Below are 18379 nucleotides of genomic sequence, written 5' to 3'. Positions count from 1 at the left end.
AGTTGGGAAAGTAGGATGCGTTTAATGGGGACCGATGATACGCGCCCCCGATGCTAACATCGGCACGATTCTTTTCTTTCACCTTCGCGATATCCTTCTATTCCTTTTTCTGCTCCCTCTGTGTAATATAGGGTGTCCTTGTAATCGTGCTGCGAGAGAGCCAGTAACGACGCGTTGCGGAAGAGTGAGCTGAGAAAGTGGAAGAAAACTTTGCGCGACGTAAGATCTCATCTTCGAGGAGAAACAAATTTAGAAGTAGAAGCAGGTATACATCGCTGGTAAATTACGATTCCACGTACTTCTGTTTCTGTCTGAAGTAGTCGTAAGTTTTTACAAGGCAGCGGTTTTTAAGATTTAGTAATTCGTCGATTAATCGTACGTTAGAAAAATTGTACTTTCGTCCGGTTTCGCGGGTTTATAAATTTCGTCGTAATTTGAAAAATATTCCCTTCTCTTCTTCGAATACTTTGACTCTGCTTGCACCACGAATTTAGGCACTGTGTTATTAAGTTAAGCTGTGTATTCGTGTTTGTTCGTCGGTTCGTAAAACGGCGCCTGGATGCATCGCCGTTCGTATTACTTCGAGTGTCTCCTTCTTCTGGCGGTGTAATTTTTCTGTACTAATGGAGTCTACGCTTTCACGAGAAGTAGTTTCGCCGTGATATATGTGTGTCGAGAAATTTCACGTTCGGAGAATTTTAAAACGTCGATAAGAAGGAAGGTATTTGTAGGATCGACACGTCATCGGGGAAAATATCGACGGTACGAGTCTGAAAGTGCTGCAGCGGGTGAATGAGACTGAACGTGACGCACTGGCCAAAGGAAACGACAAATTAACCGTGGCATGGTACCTCCATGACTTTCATTCTCTGTCTCGTTGCTCGGGAATACCTCTCATTGTCGCGTTATTAATTTATTATGTACATTGGTGTCACGCAGGCGCCCAGAGGACATAAAGGGACGGAACGAAAAATGTAATGGAACTGTGTCAGTCGACGAAGGATTACTTTTCTCTAATTGCTAGATGCCTCGCGTCGGGTCAGGGTCAAAATTTCGCGACTCGGACAATCTTACTAAAAGTAGATAAAAAAGACGAACAATTCATTATTTTCGCTTATACTTATCGCAGTAGATTTTAGCGATAAAAGAACAATAATTTTATTCTTTTCCATCGTCGTACGAATATAGATTTGTTAAACATTGAAAAGCGACGAAACACTGGCGAAACTAGTCAAACGAACTTTTCAATAAAGCGAAATGCTGCTCGCGTAGGTTTAAAAATGTCAAGGCGGCGCGAAGGGTCCCTCGCGATTTCCAACCACATTCACTCCGTCCTTCATTTCTAAATTGGTGGTCCAATAATAATAATTAAAGCATCGATCCCAGGTATAAGACGGATCGCAATTAATTTTCCTGGAACCTCTTACATCCGCCCGGGCCATCGTTTGTTAAAAGAAAAAAAGCAAAAAAAAAAAAAAAAAGAAAGAAGAGAAGAAACGATAAGAAAAAGAAGCGGAGAAAGGGAAGGAAAAACTTTTCTTCGCCATACGGTTATGTATAGGTCGAGTGTTTTTCAGAGCTGTGGCCTCTCTCGAACACGCGGCGCATTTATTGCCGCGTTATATCGCGGTTTATTATAGCAGCTTCGGAGGTGGCAGCTTTATGATAGCTTAGCCCGCAGCGGTTCTCAATGATCCGCGAATTCCATCGGTCTGCATGCGCACAGGCTGGCGTATTAGTCTCGCATAAACGGCCCATTATTATTCTATCGCGAGGTAAATGCCGGTTTCTCGGCAAACCGGCTGTGCGGTTTCTCTTCGAATGCGCGCGGTCAGGACACATTGTTGTATAAAGCTCGGCAGCTTTTTCCAAGGCACCGAAACGGCTTCGCGACAATGCGACATCTTTGAATGGGTCCTGAATGCCACCGCGACGCGGCCGGTAATGGGCGAACTTTTTAATCGGGCAACAGAGATAGAAGGAGAGAGAGAGAGAGAGGAGAGAGTTTTTTTTAGCTTTCAATAAATCATAGGCGTACGTACGACTGTATTAAGGGTGACGGTAGGTGAACGTAAACTGGCGGGCGAAAAAAGGGAACGAGGATGGCTAGACGAAATGCCCTGGAGGCAGAGCCGGTTAAAATATCGACAAATTTCCGATGACTCTCCTCGCTCTACCCCCCTTTTCTCTCACCCTCGAAAGAAATATCTCGCGAACTCGACGCGAGCATATTTCTCATTTTTCAAAAGCGACCGCTATTGACGGAGATTCACGGCGGAGATAATTTCACTGGCGTCGACGATTTTGATTTAGTGAATCGCGGTTTCACGCCACCGTGCGCCAGCCAAACCACGATTTATTCGCCTTCTAATCTCCCTGTTAATCCTTCCTGATCGAAAATGTACAAAAAAGGAGAGAAAAAAAAAACAGAAAAAACCGATCGACAAAATTTTCCAAATACGGTGATAATTTCAACGGCGGCGATGATTTTGATTTAGCGAATGAATAGCGATTTCGTGCCACCGCGTAACAAACCACGATTTATCCGCCTTTTAATTTCTCCGTTAATCTTGTTCAACTGTTATATTTGGAAAAATCCGATCGACGGGATTTTCCAAATGTAGAGATAATTTCGCTAAAGTCGCGACTTTGATTCGCTGAATCGCGGCATCGCGTCACCGCGTGCCAGCCAAACCGCGATTTATTCGCCTTTTGTAATTCTCTCTGTTAATCATTTTTCACCGAAATTTCCGACTAAATAAAAAAGCCATATCGACCGGCAGAATATTCCAAGTGTGCGACAATCTCAATTTCGATGAAACACACGGTGTAACAGAAAACGAGTACGCTGCAGATACAATAGCAGACGACAACACATGGTGGGTTGTGTGTTGGATTGGTTGATCGCGTGGGTGGAGAAGAGAACACGCGGAAGCGCCGAATTAGGAAGGTTAGGAAGTCGCTTTGCGGCTGAATGTTTGGCATTCTAATGAGGAAGGCGGCGTTTACACGCCTTATGCTTTGTTCACGCGACGCGCACGCTACGCGAGCGCGATTGTTATCGCGCGGGATGCGTGTGGGCGACACGCGTTCACGTTCGCAGCGTCACGTGAATCGCTTCGTCGAATTCCCGATTGCTAATTCGTAGTCCGATAATCCTCAAATTCACCGGCATTTCGCCAGTGTTTCGTGGTAAATTAACGGGTCCTATCGTATCTACGAAACGTATTCCGATTCAGTAGAATCAGCGAATCTTTAACATGCGAAAATCCAATCTTGAAATTTGTACAGAATAGCGATATTCTTTCGCGAAACGTTGTTAGTTCTTGATATTATCACGGAGATACGTGAATTACAAGACGAATTTCTTAGTTTCGTTCGAGTATCTTTCCGATCCAAACAACGTTACATTGATCTATCGTTAAAGCATACGCGAAACTCGCCCGTTTGCGTTGGTGGTTGAACAAAATTGAAATTTTCACGGCTACTAAGTCACCGTTAAATGTACTCGTAATATCGTTTAACGAAGGACAATTAAGAAGGTGGAAAGAGAGAATCGACGGTCAACTTACGAGGCAGATGCGTCCTCTCCGAGAGTAGAGTTACCGTGTGGATTTGGTCGCATGATTAACCCTGAGAGGGTCACGGTAACAAGTAGACAAACCTCGAAGAGATCCGTTGTTCCAGCGCGCGCTCGATTACGTCGCACGGCGATATTTCACGTCACTTCCGGTTCCACAGGCCCCTTCAGTTGGAGAGGTTATGAGACTTTGTTCGGGGGAGAGGCGCAAGGGGAACGAAACAGAGTCGGAGAGGAAAAGAGAAGACAGAGACGGAAACAAAGAGCCTTCGCTCGAGAATTAATTTCAATTGGATTACCGTGAATATTGTCAGCGCTTACGTCGAGGCGTTGCATTCCTCTCCGGAGGTTGCGCGTCGCAACGTGCAAAGTCACGACTCTTTCATCTTATAACGAACTGCCAGCGAATGAGCAATTATCGTTAAATGCGAAGTAATGCTCTTACAAGGCATCTCTGCTCAACTTTTTCCATCGGGTCTCGTTCTTCCTCTCGATTTCGCCGTCGACGATGCCCGCGCCACTCCACGATGACCCGAGTCAAACCATCCGCGAACGGTTCAATTTAAACGAAAAGCGTTTCCGTCCGTGCACGAGACCGCGCTAAGTAATTTCGATAGCGCGCTTTAATTATTCGTCAACTTTCATACGCTGGCCGCAATACTGCAGCACGTTCAATCGTATTTTCGCGGTCCAATGCCTCGAACAAACAGCCAACTTTGCCGTGATGTTCCGTCCATTAACGAACCGACCGCTGTTTGACTTTCGTTCCACAGAGCGGCGTAAATTTTTCGTCGCGAAAAATCCTAGGGAAAGTTAAAAAAAAAAAAAAGAAAACGAAAGGAAAATTAATTCGTGGCCTAAATTTGTTGGATAGCGATATTTTCAGTGATAAATTTCAGACGCGTGGAATCAAGATCGAACACAACGACGACTCTTCGATAATATTCAATCGCGTTTCCCGTTCGTAACGGAGGAAAGAATAAGCAAAGGTTTCTTCTCGTTAGCTGGGCACAATGTCCATCGGCCTCCTGTCCAAGTCCGGCTGCTTCCGCAGGCGTTTCGACAATGAAGATGAATGCAACTTCTTCTTTTCGCGTTTCAAAGCTAAAGGGCAAAAGTGACACGCTCGCCCGATACACAGGGGGAAAAGGTAAGGAGAGAAAGAGGCCAGAAGGCCGATACAAGGCTCATTGTTGCCACGGCTGCGATCCCATTGTACAGGAGTTTCGCCAAAGTTCGCCAATTTGCGTTTTCTTCTCGAATGCGACAAAGACGCGGCCGAAGAACGCCACCGCCAGATAATATCTCTAGGCTCGCCACCCCTCTTTTTCAACCGTCAGCCCCTTCTACGATATTCTACTTGCCATTCGTGCCACCCTCCGCCCCTCCTGCACACTTTCGCTCATTCGCCCTCTGCTTTTCGACGCTGACGAGGATCGAGGATCTTTTTATGCGAATCCGTCGTCGCGTAAGGGGAGCTAAAAGGAAACTAAAGACGCTGCATGATAATAATAATCATCGCGCGTAATGACGATGATAAAGAGCACAATAATTGGTGGTGCAGCAGCGAGCGAGGAGAGCGGAACGAGAAGTTTCCACGTCGTTCTTTTTAATTATTTCCATCTTACCCCTCGCTTCCTACCATCCTCCCTATTTTCCTCTCTTTCTTCTGCTTCCCGATTATTCGCGGATTCGTCGAACGCGACACGAAACGCGTGATCCCCGCATTTTCCGCCCTTCGCAGTTCATTTCGTCATTCCGTAAGCTCGTAAGTGTAGGCTCGTCTGACCGTTTTAGCCTGTTTCGTTGACGAACGAGATGACGATGCCGCGGGCTGAGGCGGAACGCCACGCTGATGGAATCTGTCGCGAGCGACGAGGAAACGCCACGAGGAGACCAGAGAGCTAAGTCTCTCTGAAAGACTAAACGGCAAAAGACAAAAAAAAAAAAAAGAAAAAAGTGGAAGAAGGAGAAAAACCCGGAACAGGAAGACGAAAAGGTGGAAGCGGGTACTGGGTGAGGGGGGAGGAGGAAGCAACCGAGCTGCGGAGGAGATGGAGGGACGTAGGAAAGCTACGTGTACGATGAAAAGAGCCGGTAGAGCGCCTGCTCGTGCCTCCGGCGATCGGTAAGTTTCCCGGAAATGCGTCCCCCTGAGAGGATTTTCGACTCCTTTTAGCCTGATCGCGACGCAAGGTGTTTCGCAAGAAAAAAGACAAGATCGAAATAGCGGTTGCGCGAGCACAAATTTTCCCGATAATCTCGTAAAGGGAATCTTGTCTCTGTCCGTTATTTGCTTTGCAATGCGTCGTTTTATGCGATATCCACGCGGGTCGATAAGCATCGTGATTCCAATCTCGCGAATAAGCAACTAGTTGACGCGCGGCGAGACGAAACGCGCGAAGAAGAGACGAGCGATGGCAACGTGAGAACGTCTACATAATGTACCTCGTCGCTGAGACGCGTTTAAGATTCATAAAAGAACACGAGTCGAAAATCGATCAGCCCGTCGTGTCAATTTTCCCGTAACCTCGTAAACTCTTTTTCCCCTATTTTTAGAAATATCTCGATCGATCGCGAGTTTACCTAAGATTCGGCGAGAGAGAAGGAAAATTTAATAAATTTCGTATTCACCGAGGCGAGAGGCGTGAAATGTATAGGATCACGATGCCCCGTGGCCAACAACCAACTGCCGTAAATACTCGAGATCGTTTGAATAAGATTCAAGAACGGCTCGATCGAGTTTCCTTTCCCTCGATGAAAAGCGCAAAAGTCCTTCGCGCTCGTTAAAGTAAATTTTCACGCGGCAACGGCGCCGCCTATCCAGGTCACTTCCAATCTTCTCGTCGTTTCGGCGGATGCTTTTTTAAAAAAAAAACGTAGAAACGCAGTAGAAGGAGGAGGAACAAAGGAGCTGGAAGAACGAGCAGAGACGAGATTCGAAGCTTTCATTCACAGCGAATGATATTGTTGTCGCATACCGCGTGTTGGCAGCAGTGTCTTTCAGCTCGATAGCGAAGAAATTGAACAAGACTTACGCAATTCGCGGCGATGGATGAAGCTTCGAAGCCGTACAGGTGTAAACGATGCCACCGTCCGCTGATCGCGTTGATGAAGAAGCCGCAGACATAATTGTGTTGCCAGTTCTTCACTCCGATTGCACGTGAAATCTCTGAAACGAAGGAAAATTGACGATCAGGTTACTGACTTTCAAAAGAAAATTAATGCTACGACTATCGGCTATTTTGAGCTTTCACGTCAGGGGATTACAGTTAAGACAATTTAATGAAATATTGCGTTTGTCGAAAAATTCCAAACATGATCGAACAGTAACGCGCGGAGGTAACACGCATGTTTCAAGGAGAGCGACGAGGGAAATCTTGCGGGAAGTTGATAGACCGTACGTCGAAAGTTGCCCTTTATAATGTTGCATGGAGTCTCAAAGTGGAGGCAGCAGTCTCGAGGTAGCACGTGTAACCGCATTGTTAAACTTCACGCTATCGGCTACGCCTTCTAACTAGACTGGCTCGAATATTGTGGGAAGTTACAGAATGTACCACCTTGAACTTTATTTCGTTTCGCGATAGATAACCGGAATGCTATAGAATTTCCCCATAAAAGTGTACAAACTATCAAACTGCAAAGTACCATCGGGGAAGAACCAGATATACATGCACATACACGGTGGAACTCCGTTTATTCGAACTACGTTTATGCGAACTGACGTCGACACAATGCCCGATTTAGCGAATATGTTCCTCAACTTTTATTATTCGATTCCAGGCCACGTTATCTAATACGAATAAAGGCTGTTTTGTCTTAGTATACACAAATGTCGGCTTAATAAAATCCAATTATATGAAAATTAACTGCGATTATACGAACGATAAACAGCGAGAAAAAAGAAGAAGGGCTTCTATTATCCGACTGATTTGGTTATTCGATACGTTTGGTACCCCGACCGTGTCGAATAAACGTAATTTCACATAGGGCCATCCAAGTTGTCGGCGATTATTTTCCTGCGTCATTACCTACACTGGAAAATCCTCTGGTAAGATGAGAAGCCATAGAAAACGCGAGACAACGGTCATCGTGAACGTCAAGGTACGAGGTTATTCGGATTAATTCATAACGATACGGTGGAAAGGCGTATGTATTTTTGCCTGAACGGCGACAAAGTGGCAAAGTAGATCAGGCTCGGCGTCCGGCACGTCGGCTGGCTTTAACCGCCAGTCGCGATACAAAGCTACGCGAGATTGTTGCCACGTGCAAGAAAAAAATTTAATCGGGAGATTCAATTGCGGGGCATGTCCCGTCGCATCTGTAATTGGTTTTCCGTTGCTCCGTACGCCGCTTTAAAGAATCACCCTCGATTCCTCGACGTCTCTGCGAGCCACCCTATATCTACATACACGTATATCCCTCAAAGAACGTACACAGAGACAAAGTCGTGCACACGTACTATACCAGCCCGGTGTATGCGGGCAGGCGCGCGTGCGGATCCCCTTCCTACGAGTACATCCATCTCTGCTATCCGTACAAAGCGAAGGAAGCCGTATGTGCATTGAACATTGATTTTAAACGCAAGCCGTGCCACAAGACTGCCGTAAAAAAAGATTCGAGTCCGCCAGACTTTCAACTTTCTGTTGCCATTCTAACGGAAAGCTGGAAACGCCAGGCGCGCAAACACGATGGATTGATACGGAGAAGATGCGAGACGCGTATCGGCTCCGACTCGCATCAGCGACAAGTAGCTTCGTAGACAATGGCGTAGTTACATACAGCGTGCGTCACGAAGGCTTTCGATCTATGGCGACTCGATCCTAAAAGCAGTCGCAATACGCTTCGTTACATCTCTCTCCTCTTTTGTCTTCTGTCTTACTCTTTCCCTGACCATTTTACGAATGCACGCCTGTATCATTCGAGAATAATAGTTACGTCCCGATGAATATCCCTCTCTGTATTTTACCGACGAAAGAGACGCTGGATTTTCTTTGTGAAACACCGTTTGTTCTACCGAATTCGCGAATTTTTTCTGGGGATTTAGCTTTTAAGGCGAGTGGAGGGGAATTAGAGAAAGCTGGAACTGGCATGGAAGAACGCATACGTCACTGCGAAACCGTTCTCTTGGCGTTATCGAGCGCGATACGGACGATCGTTTAACATTATTCTTGTTCGAATGAGAAGGAACACGGCGAAGGCACTGCGCTCATACATAAATTCTTGATCGACTTCTTATCCCAGATCCGTTACGAGTGGAACGAACGAGTGAAAAATATATCTGCAGCGGAGGGAAATTTAATTGTGTATCGTGGGAGGAGATCACGGTTTTGGAACGGTTCCTCTTTGCAGCGGCCAGTATATTATTCAACGAGACGGCAGCGTTTGATGGCAAAGAACGCAGGTCTACCTTGTTCACTTATTTAAAGGGTAAAAATATATCCGGCTCGGAACATTTCTCCAGACCTACATAATTTACCGGAGTTATTTTTCCAGAGCTAGGAAACGCTGTGCACCATGGACGAGCAAGATTCCTCCTCCCTGACGTATTTCGTTCAGCAACTACTTACAAAACCGCTACACACTTTTATACGTGGAAACGAGGTTATTTATCAAACGAACGTTCAACTTTTTCGCATCCACCAACGAGCTAACGATCCGCTCCGGGCGCCAAACTTCTCGCCCTGGTTTGAAAAATCTTCTTCGCGAAACAAATACGTCCGTCGACTCGACTTTACTCGATTCGACGACACGCGCACGACAAAGTCGCTATATTGCCGGTCAAGCGTCCTTTGATTATTTAAAGGGTGAAAAACCGAACATCAAAGTCCCTTATAGTCACGTGCGTAATAGGCCGCTGTGTGTACGACGGCGATTCAAAGTTATTTTACGGACTGTACGACAGTCGGTAAAGTGGTTTATATCGGTCTGGGAAATTCGGGACGAATAAGTTCTTTACGTGTGCTACGATAAATTGGAACGACGATCGTCATATCCCTTTCCATTTTGCTTCTGCCGCGATGAACAAAATGGGGTTGAAACTCGTGAATCAGTAAAGAGACTAAATTTAACCTACTTGGTACTCTTTCCTTGTGAAACATTATTTTTAACCCGACGCTCTCTTTCGCGTTACATAATATCGTTGCTACATTTTAGTATGAAAAAGATTGAGCTTTATCCCGCGAGACAGCGAATTTGTCACCTTCCTGTAACATATGATAGTTTGTGACGAGCGGAATCCGAAAGACCCAGCGCGATACGCATGAATTTTAGATCCGCGTAGCTTCTAAAATAACGACTTCCGGTTATACATGGAATTGGGTTTCTATTCGTCAGAAACTGTCACACGATGATAACATAGATCGCAAATGTCGGTGTGCTGCAGAAGCAAGTTCAATCACGAAAAATCCTCCCAGTTGCAACTTCTCTCGCCTGCGTTATAAAGTTTTTATTTCATTTTAAACGACAAGTTACCTGACTTTTCGCACGATGGTAAAGTTAAGACAAGCGGCAGAGACGGCCGAGCGCAAATATTTTGCCATGTCCAACTACATTCAATTTGGCGTAGCGCGTGCCGTACAAACGACGACGCCCTGTGTGTGTGTGTGTGTGTCTACTTTCTCTGGTTATTTAAAGGGTCAAAATATATAACGTAGCCAGGACTCTTTCACCGCCACGTGCATACGCCGCTATGTGTAGATACGGCGCTCCAAAGTTATTTCGCGGGGGCCTAGCGTCGTGTTCCCTATGTACATACAATTTCCCTATGTACCACGATCGCGTCTACGCGTACGCGCTCGTGTGCGTGTGCACTGCGTATCTATGCGAGGGGAGAAGCACACGGATGAGAACAGGAGATGGAGAAATATGCGACAGTGCCCAGAGAGAGGCAGATAGAGATAGAGATAGATGGATAGATAGATAGATAGATAGAGAGAGAGAGGGAGAGAGGGAGAGATGCAGAGTACCATCAGTACTATGTAGGAAGAGAAGCACAGAAGGGCCGGACTGAAGCAGGGGCGCGAAGGGGTACGAGCGTAATATCGGAACCCCAAACGGTAATCGATATCACATATATCTCGCCCGATGTATATTCAACCATCCTGCACGGTTTTCCGAAAGGAACCCCTTAATAAAACTACTTACGAAGGCCAGGACGTCTCGGTGATTCGGCCTCTCTTTCTACGTCTTCTTTCGTACGCTCGTTTCTCGTCCGTTCGTATATTACGACTGGCTTAAGAGAGCCAAATGGTTCGGCTTTTACGACAGGAATACCGAGTCTACGCCCTTAGGTGCCGCGCGTTAAGCTTCGTCAGATATATTAAAACGCGTCTGAACACGACTGCCTCATTCTCCTCTGGGACGCGCGAGTTTTGTCGATCGATCGATCATCGACCATCGCGATCGGATTCCTGGACCGTTTCGTACATTTCGGATATCTTTGGAACACCTGGCGGAATAAATAATCGACAATCGTATAAATAGATGTAATCTTGATACCGAAAATTATTTGACCAGCCATTTATTTAACGATCCATGCCTCGAGGTTTGAGGAAAGAAAAGTGGAAATTCTAACAGATACGATGATTGTTCGGCCCGATTAGCGCTTTTATAATTTCTCTATCGACAGGTTCATCGTACGATAGCAAACGCTTCGACCGATCTTTCGATTCTTCGTTACGATCGACTGGACCGCGCGAACGTCAGCCGATGACGTATTTGCATACGTTGCGTCGTAACATAGCGACGGCGTGAAAAATCCTTGAAATTTTTAGCGGCTGAGATTTGGTGGTTGACGAGAAAGTGCTGTGAGGAGGAAACGTTAACGAGTGGGCGATCGCGAGTCTAGGAAGCGGAGCATGGAAAGAAGAAATGAATATGAAATTAATAGTATTCCGGCAAGTGCAGCCTGGCGCAACTCCATGCATTTATATGCGCTCACCGGAAAGCTTCTGCTTTTCCGACGATTTTTTCCTCTCTGCGTGTCCCTACCTTTCTTTCCATTTTTCTCGCCCCTTCGTGTTTTTCTCTATCCCTCTGCTCCTTTTACCTCGGTATATATTTTTGAGTGACTTTTCCACGCGTCTTGTCGCACAATTCCGGCCGTGTCGTATCAGCTCCACGACAATGGACAACGAGCAGCGAAAGGTCGGCTGAAAGAGCCCCTGCGTCAAGATATTGTTCTTCCGTTCTGCCAGTAACGTTCTTCCTTATAGCTGTCGCGCCGTGGAAATTGCCTCTCTCCTCCTGGATATTATTGCATCGTCTATTTGATCCGATACGCTTTTTAAATTCAACGACACTTTGACGGATTTATCGACGTTCCGACGCAGTACGCTCGGCGTTGCTCGCTGTCGCGCATTTTCCTCTCTCTCTCTCTCTCTTTAAAAGGAAAAAAGAATTTATGCCATCTTTCCTTGTCCGTTCGATTTTCGATCCGTGAGAGTTCGTTAAAACGACCAATGCGATCTTTTGAAAGCGTACCGATATCGATCACCGACAATAACTGTATTTACAATAGCGACTGCGACCAATCGAGAAATTCTCCACGGTATTTTTTTTTCTTATCTCTCGAAGATCGCCTTGTAGTTATCTTTTAATCCTCGATTGCTATCCTATCGGATAAGTTATAGAAAACGTCGTGTCACGGGGAAACATCGTTTAGCCCGAACGATGAGAACGGTTAAACGAGAACGATAAGCGAGATAGACGAGTGACCCGGATGCCGGTCTTTCTCCGGAGAAAGATGTGGCACGAGGTCGAAGATCGCCGATAGCCAAGAATGGTCGGTCGTAATTCAAAAGTGACTGGTTTCCGGTAGTTCGGACTGTCCGAAATCTCTATTAAACCAGCCCTCGGACTGTGAGCCGCAAGACACTATATGGTAATTAGCCAGAGAAACTTGCCAGGCGAATTGTAGCGGGCGCCAGGGCGAACTATGCCCGCATGCCCCTTGGGTACCAAATACCAGCACCGGGGAGGTGGGTTAGGTGGTGGCGACATTACTAAAATGTCAGAGAATGTCACCCATCTCATAATCTATGCCCCGCGTCCTCCTCCCTCGCCCTCGACCTCTCTGCAACCGCTAACCTCGAGGTTCCACCGGCACCGGGAGCCCTCGGTTTAGCCCTCCTCCTCGTGCAGCCTTGCTCGCTGCGGCCCCTCTGGAACTCGCCCCTTCTCTCTCCACCTTGACACACCAGCCATCCTCATCCCAAACTCTCTCTCTCTCTCTCTATCTATCTATCTATCTATACACTTCGGGTGTCCCTGGTTTTCTCTCTTTCTCACGTCAGTAGCTCTCGGTGCAGCCGCATTCTCGCGAGAAATTAATTTGGCCCTATTAAAATGATCACTTCTGGATTTAAGTTACGATCTCCTCTATCCTCCGCCGGTCTTTTCCTCTTCGTCCTCGCCCTCTCGCTCTGTCTGTCTGTCGGTCTATCTCACTCTCTTTCTGCCTCTCTTCGTCTCGCGCCGTTGCTGCGTTCCATCAGGAGAATGGAGGGCGCAGAGTATATATCCCTCTCGGCTTTCTCGGTGTCATTCATCGTGCTAGCGGCTCCATGACGTTTCAGGAGCACGATTGCCGCTGGCTCGAGGGTGGCTCGAGGTGGTGACGCTGTTATACGAGCTAGAAGCTCTCTCGCACACCGAGCTCGACACGAGAGGTTTTAGCTGCCGTATAAACGCAAGAGAGCGCATTCGTCGGCTGATGCGCGGATAAAGGTCGCCCGGTATAAGCTGCCAAGTGTATAACCGCGAAACCGTCGGCTGCGTGAAATAAAGGATAATATACGGCGACTGCGTTCGTGAATCGTCGTCCTTTCCTGCGTGGTAATTGTGACTGAACGCGACCTTTCGTCATTCTCTTCCACGATCATCAGAAAGGATTCCTTTGGAAAATAGAACGAAGGAGTTTCCGTGCTTGGAATCTGTCGAGACTCTAGCGGAGAATTTCTATCCGCGGCGAATGCGAACCTTGCGATTGCCAGGTGTTCTAACGCGCGATTTATATTCATAGATCGATGGTTTTATAGAACGATAGGAAAAGTGGCTTCTAACGAGTAATTCATCGTTAATTTATATTCTTCGCTACGATTCGTATAACGTTACTAAACGACGACCAAGATATTCACAAATGGTGGTAGCAACACTTTCGTTGTATAGTCACGTGGAAATATCAGAGAAATTCAGAAGGGAAAAGCAACGTTAATGGAGGTAAAATGCGTGACCAGTTTTGTCGAGACGCGCGATGAGATTAAAAATTGTTCAACACCTCGGCTGTTAATTTCTAACGTGACACGGGATTTATAAATTACCCTGGCATCGATATGTACTTACTCGTGTGCCGCACACGAGCCACTGCCTCCAGGGACGCTTGCGCAGCTGCTATATGCATAGTGGCTGAATAAGTAATAAAATATGTCGTCCACGCTCTTGGGATGCTGAGCGTGACCACGCGTAATATTACGCGGCCAGCACGGTTTTCCCGTTGACGAGAAAACAATTTCCTTTGCCGCTTTTGAAAATGGTCAAGCGCGAACGCCAACCGGAATAAATGCGCCTCTCCTGCGAATACAGATTAAATTTCCAACTACGAAAATCGCCTCGAATTTGCTGCTGTTATCTGTACCGCAGTTGTTGCATTAATATAATAACAATGCAGATTCTCCGTTTTCGATGCCAACATTTTTCTATTTTTTTTTACACATCGAACGAATTGACCGTTAAGGTTGAGAACGGTCGCGTGAAAAATACTTGAAAAATGACAAATAGAAAGAATCAGGATTATAGTACGTTGGTCAGTTTTTTAAACGATACGTATCGACTTCGAGAAAGCACGCTGTTTCATAAATATACGAAATATGCGTCCCAAAGGTCGGCGCCATACCGTCTGTGAATTTTATTGCGAGTATAGCGGTAATCTGACTTATGGTAGTTCACCTAAAAGCTTCGAGGCACATTTTTTAACTATGTTTGAACTGTAGCACCATTTTTTACCATTTTATCACTGTAGCGGTGTTTATGACTGCACCGGGAATGTTTACGCATTTATGGGAAATTCAAAGTCGCGTAAATGTACAGGGTGCTCGCGAAATATGAAAATATCTACCAGATCGTAACACGATATATGAACTACCAGAAGATGTAACATTTATCAGATAAAGCAAATCTTTACTTTCTATAAGAACACGAATTTGCATAAACGTTCATCTACACGGACCATGCAAAATTCAATTTGACGACAGAGAAATACACGTTCATGGGGTTAGCACTATGGGATTAGGGACTATGCGGTGGTTGTTGTTGGACTATTTTATTCGCAAACGTACGGAGGTACTTCTGGAAGATCGTTTGGTCAGAAAAATGCTGGCCGGTCGCGATAATAGCAGATTCGAGTTTCTGTTATCCGCGCGTGCGATCGTCGTAACAGGCGAGGGCAGTAATTGGTTGGGTGCTAGCGTGCTGCATTGTGGGCGGGGTGCCGCGATATGCTTTCTAATATTTGCACACTTTGATTGGAGTTTGCCCAGACGCCCCTCGAATTAATTACACGCTTTTTCACGTGTCCCGCATTCGACATGATCCTATCCCAATGACAATTCGCAAAAACGATGGACCTTCCATCATTCGAATTCCATTTCAACTGTCCGATACTGTCATTTATTGCTGCAAATAAATAATCGATCGCTAAAAACTTAAATTTATATTTTCCGATTCTTCGCTGGACGACGGACAGTTTAGGAGAAAAGTAATGGTCCTTTTTTCGTCTATCTCGCGACACTATTACTCGATGCTCTATTTTTAAGGAGAAATACAATGAAACGGATTCGACGTGTCCAGCCGCGGCGTTACGTCTAATTTCTCGGTAACGAACGAATTTCCCGTAGCCAATTACACCTATCGTTGCCAGAGGCAGAGACAAAGAGGAAAAGAGAGAGAGGAGGAGGAGGAGGAGGAGAGGATGGAGGAGGAGGAGGAAGAAAAAGAACACCACTTTTATCCGTTATTCAATAAACACAATGCTCCTTCAAAGGTATCTTTTCAATTATCAATGCCAATCGAGGCAAGATAGCGGAAAGAGGCAAGGATTTCAGTGCCGTCATCGAGAATCGCTTTTGATCAGCAGGGAAGTATCGCTGATCCGATTCAAATAATTAAGTCTGCAACGTGGATCGTTAGTAGCTCATCGAACGAGTAACCGGGACTGGATGCTCCGCGATCCTACGCCATTGCGCTCATTAACATCCGATGAAATTCCATTAAAGACGACGATGATGTCGATAGTCCGCGTTGTATATCTTACGCTGTTTTTGTCTATTCTCGCGAAAAACGTGTTACAATCTATGTACATATCGCTGCTTTGCTCTGACAGTGGCGCGGCTGGAGAAATGTCAACGTTAGGGGAGAGGCGTTTTAAAATTTGGAAAGAAACGATGGCGAGTCATTTCAACGATGTATTACAAGGCTGACTAAATGAAAAATATTCCATTGTTCGCGAAAGTAGTGCAACCTTCCTCACAAAACAACCGAAGATGAACCGGCGTTGTAAAACTAAGGCAGGTTGATAGCTCTCTGACGCAAAATTGATGGAATTGTAAATGTACCCTTTCACACGATGAAGATAGAATAAAAATAGACATTCTAATTACTCAGTTTTTGGTTTCTCTTTCGGGTTATTCGCCAGAGATGGCGTTTTTTCAAAGAAGATCCCTTCCATTTTGCCCTGTGTAGACCTATTCGATAAGAGCAGATTAGAAATTTTGCAAATTGTTCGATTGTCGAACCAAAATACGCGTAAAATTCGACAGCATTTTCTTCTCAATATATTCATCGGTAATATCGAAAGGGTTAGTCCAGGTGGTGTAACCATCGTGCGCTGGCTTCGTGAAAACTCGCGGCGAATTGAATTAATTAAAATTTGTCGGTATGTGTAACCAGGCCGCCGCCTTCTCGCCGCGAGAGACATTCTCTTTCCGCGAGATTTCGACGGTAATAATCGCTAATTACGCGGTATCGACGTCTCGCTAATTAACCCAGGGACCCAGGCTTTAATTAACCGCGCGTGCCTTGTCAGACTCGGTCGCGGAAACGGAAACCTTCTCTTGGCGAAATGTCGTTGGCTCGTTCGCGAAAGAGTTTCGCGCGGAACAAGCTGAAAATGCACAAGATTTTGCCGAATGTAATTCTGCCAATGGTCTGCCTGACCATCGAATTAACACCGTACGCAGAAACCTACTTCTAAGTAGAACACGTCACGCGTACTCGTACTATGTCAGACAAAGGGCGAATTATTTTCGATTATACAAATTATCGCGTTGAATACAGTGATTCACAGAAGTATCCAACCGCCTGTGCAAACACTCTGTTCCTCTTTTCCTTCTGTCTCTTCTTTTACCTTCTTTTATACCTCGCGATCGTCAGTCTCGATAACGAATAGATTAGACTCTAACATTGTTAAGTCATAAATTGTACTTCGAAAGTTCAATGCTACAATTGTCCATTCAAACGATTCTCGTGGCAACAACAATCTGAAAATGTTAAATTTTCATCCTCGTCAGAGTGATTTTAAAAAATGATAGCTAAATGGAGATTCCTTTCGCTTATTAGACATCGTAACGAGTTCTTTGTTTTGGATATTTGATATATTTGGTAAATTTCTCATCGTTGAATTTTCCATAGACGTATGAGGATCTGTCGGTTCGATGGTGCAAGAAGTTTCAGATAATGCGTACGCTGCTGGAGTTACGTATGGAGTGGAAACTATCGCTCTTAACCGCGGGCCAAATTAAGACTGTCCTTAATGCGGACTGAGATTGTCCTTAATCAAGCGAAACCAGGCCAGTGCAATTGGAAATACGTGTTAACGAGACGTTTCCATTAGCGCGATTCGCGAACATTAAAATGAACTTCGGATAGATATAAGTCAATATTAATTAATGAGCATGATAACGTCTGGTCGTCTCGAGGGACGTGAAACGCTGGGATATTAATCGTGTCATCTATCTTTGTTTCGCTATACCGATCGCAAAAACGTCGACAATGACGCAAAGAAGAGAATATTTGCTACATTGTGCGAATAATGTATCTCGCGTCGTGTCACTTCGCGTTTTACGCGCTGTCATTTCCACTAGATGAAGAGGAGCTTGCGTATCGCGCGCCCAGAAAACAATCGCAGGAGGTTATTCGTGTTTCGATAATACAGCCAGACCCTGTGTCTTGTCTTAATGATAACAGTAGCTACAGACAGGAGGAATACGAGTAAACAGTAGCAAAGCTCGCGACGTTCGGTGGGTCCGATATTTTTCTCTCGAACCGGTTAACTGCGTCTGACGAGTCTATCCGTGTCGAAGAAAAACTTTATTTCGGTGCGTTTGGCGCGTACACTGGTCGTCGTGTAGATTTATTTGCGCGCTTCGTGACCTGATGCCGCGAGACATTTCTAAAACTAAATTTCGCAGTTAACTGGTTAAATGAGAAAATATACGGCTGTCGTGAAATCAGCTTTCTTGGTGGCCGACGACTCAAACGGTCATCGACAAGTTCATCCGCTTGTTTCCGCTACTATTTTTACGTTTGCAATTAGACTTGTCGATTCTCGGCAGATGTGTTCGAAAGAAATTGCGAGTGGCTATCATTCGTTGCGATTCTATCGATACATTAAAAATATACACTTGCGACAAATCGGGTTCGAATCGACCTGGCATCGCAAATACCTCGGCTTTCTTTCCTCGAGGATCTATCACGAGAGGAAAAGCAGCTTATCGCACGTCAAAGACTCTTTCGTAGATGGGT

The 18379-nt window shown here is 45.6% G+C and overlaps 1 long non-coding RNA gene across 1 annotated transcript in view; it reads right to left on the bottom strand.

The window, feature by feature from the left end:
* LOC117154787 (uncharacterized) overlaps window positions 1–18379 on the bottom strand; it is a 74792-nt gene that overhangs the window by 44650 nt on the left and 11763 nt on the right. The window contains exon 2 of the long non-coding RNA XR_013059563.1: window positions 6619–6752. This is a non-coding gene — a long non-coding RNA (uncharacterized LOC117154787). The remainder of the gene's footprint in view (window positions 1–6618; window positions 6753–18379) is intronic.

This window comes from Bombus vancouverensis, chromosome 11, assembly GCF_051014615.1.
Source record: "Bombus vancouverensis nearcticus chromosome 11, iyBomVanc1_principal, whole genome shotgun sequence".
NCBI lineage: Eukaryota > Metazoa > Arthropoda > Insecta > Hymenoptera > Apidae > Bombus > Bombus vancouverensis.
This window is presented reverse-complemented; position numbering and strand designations above follow the sequence as displayed.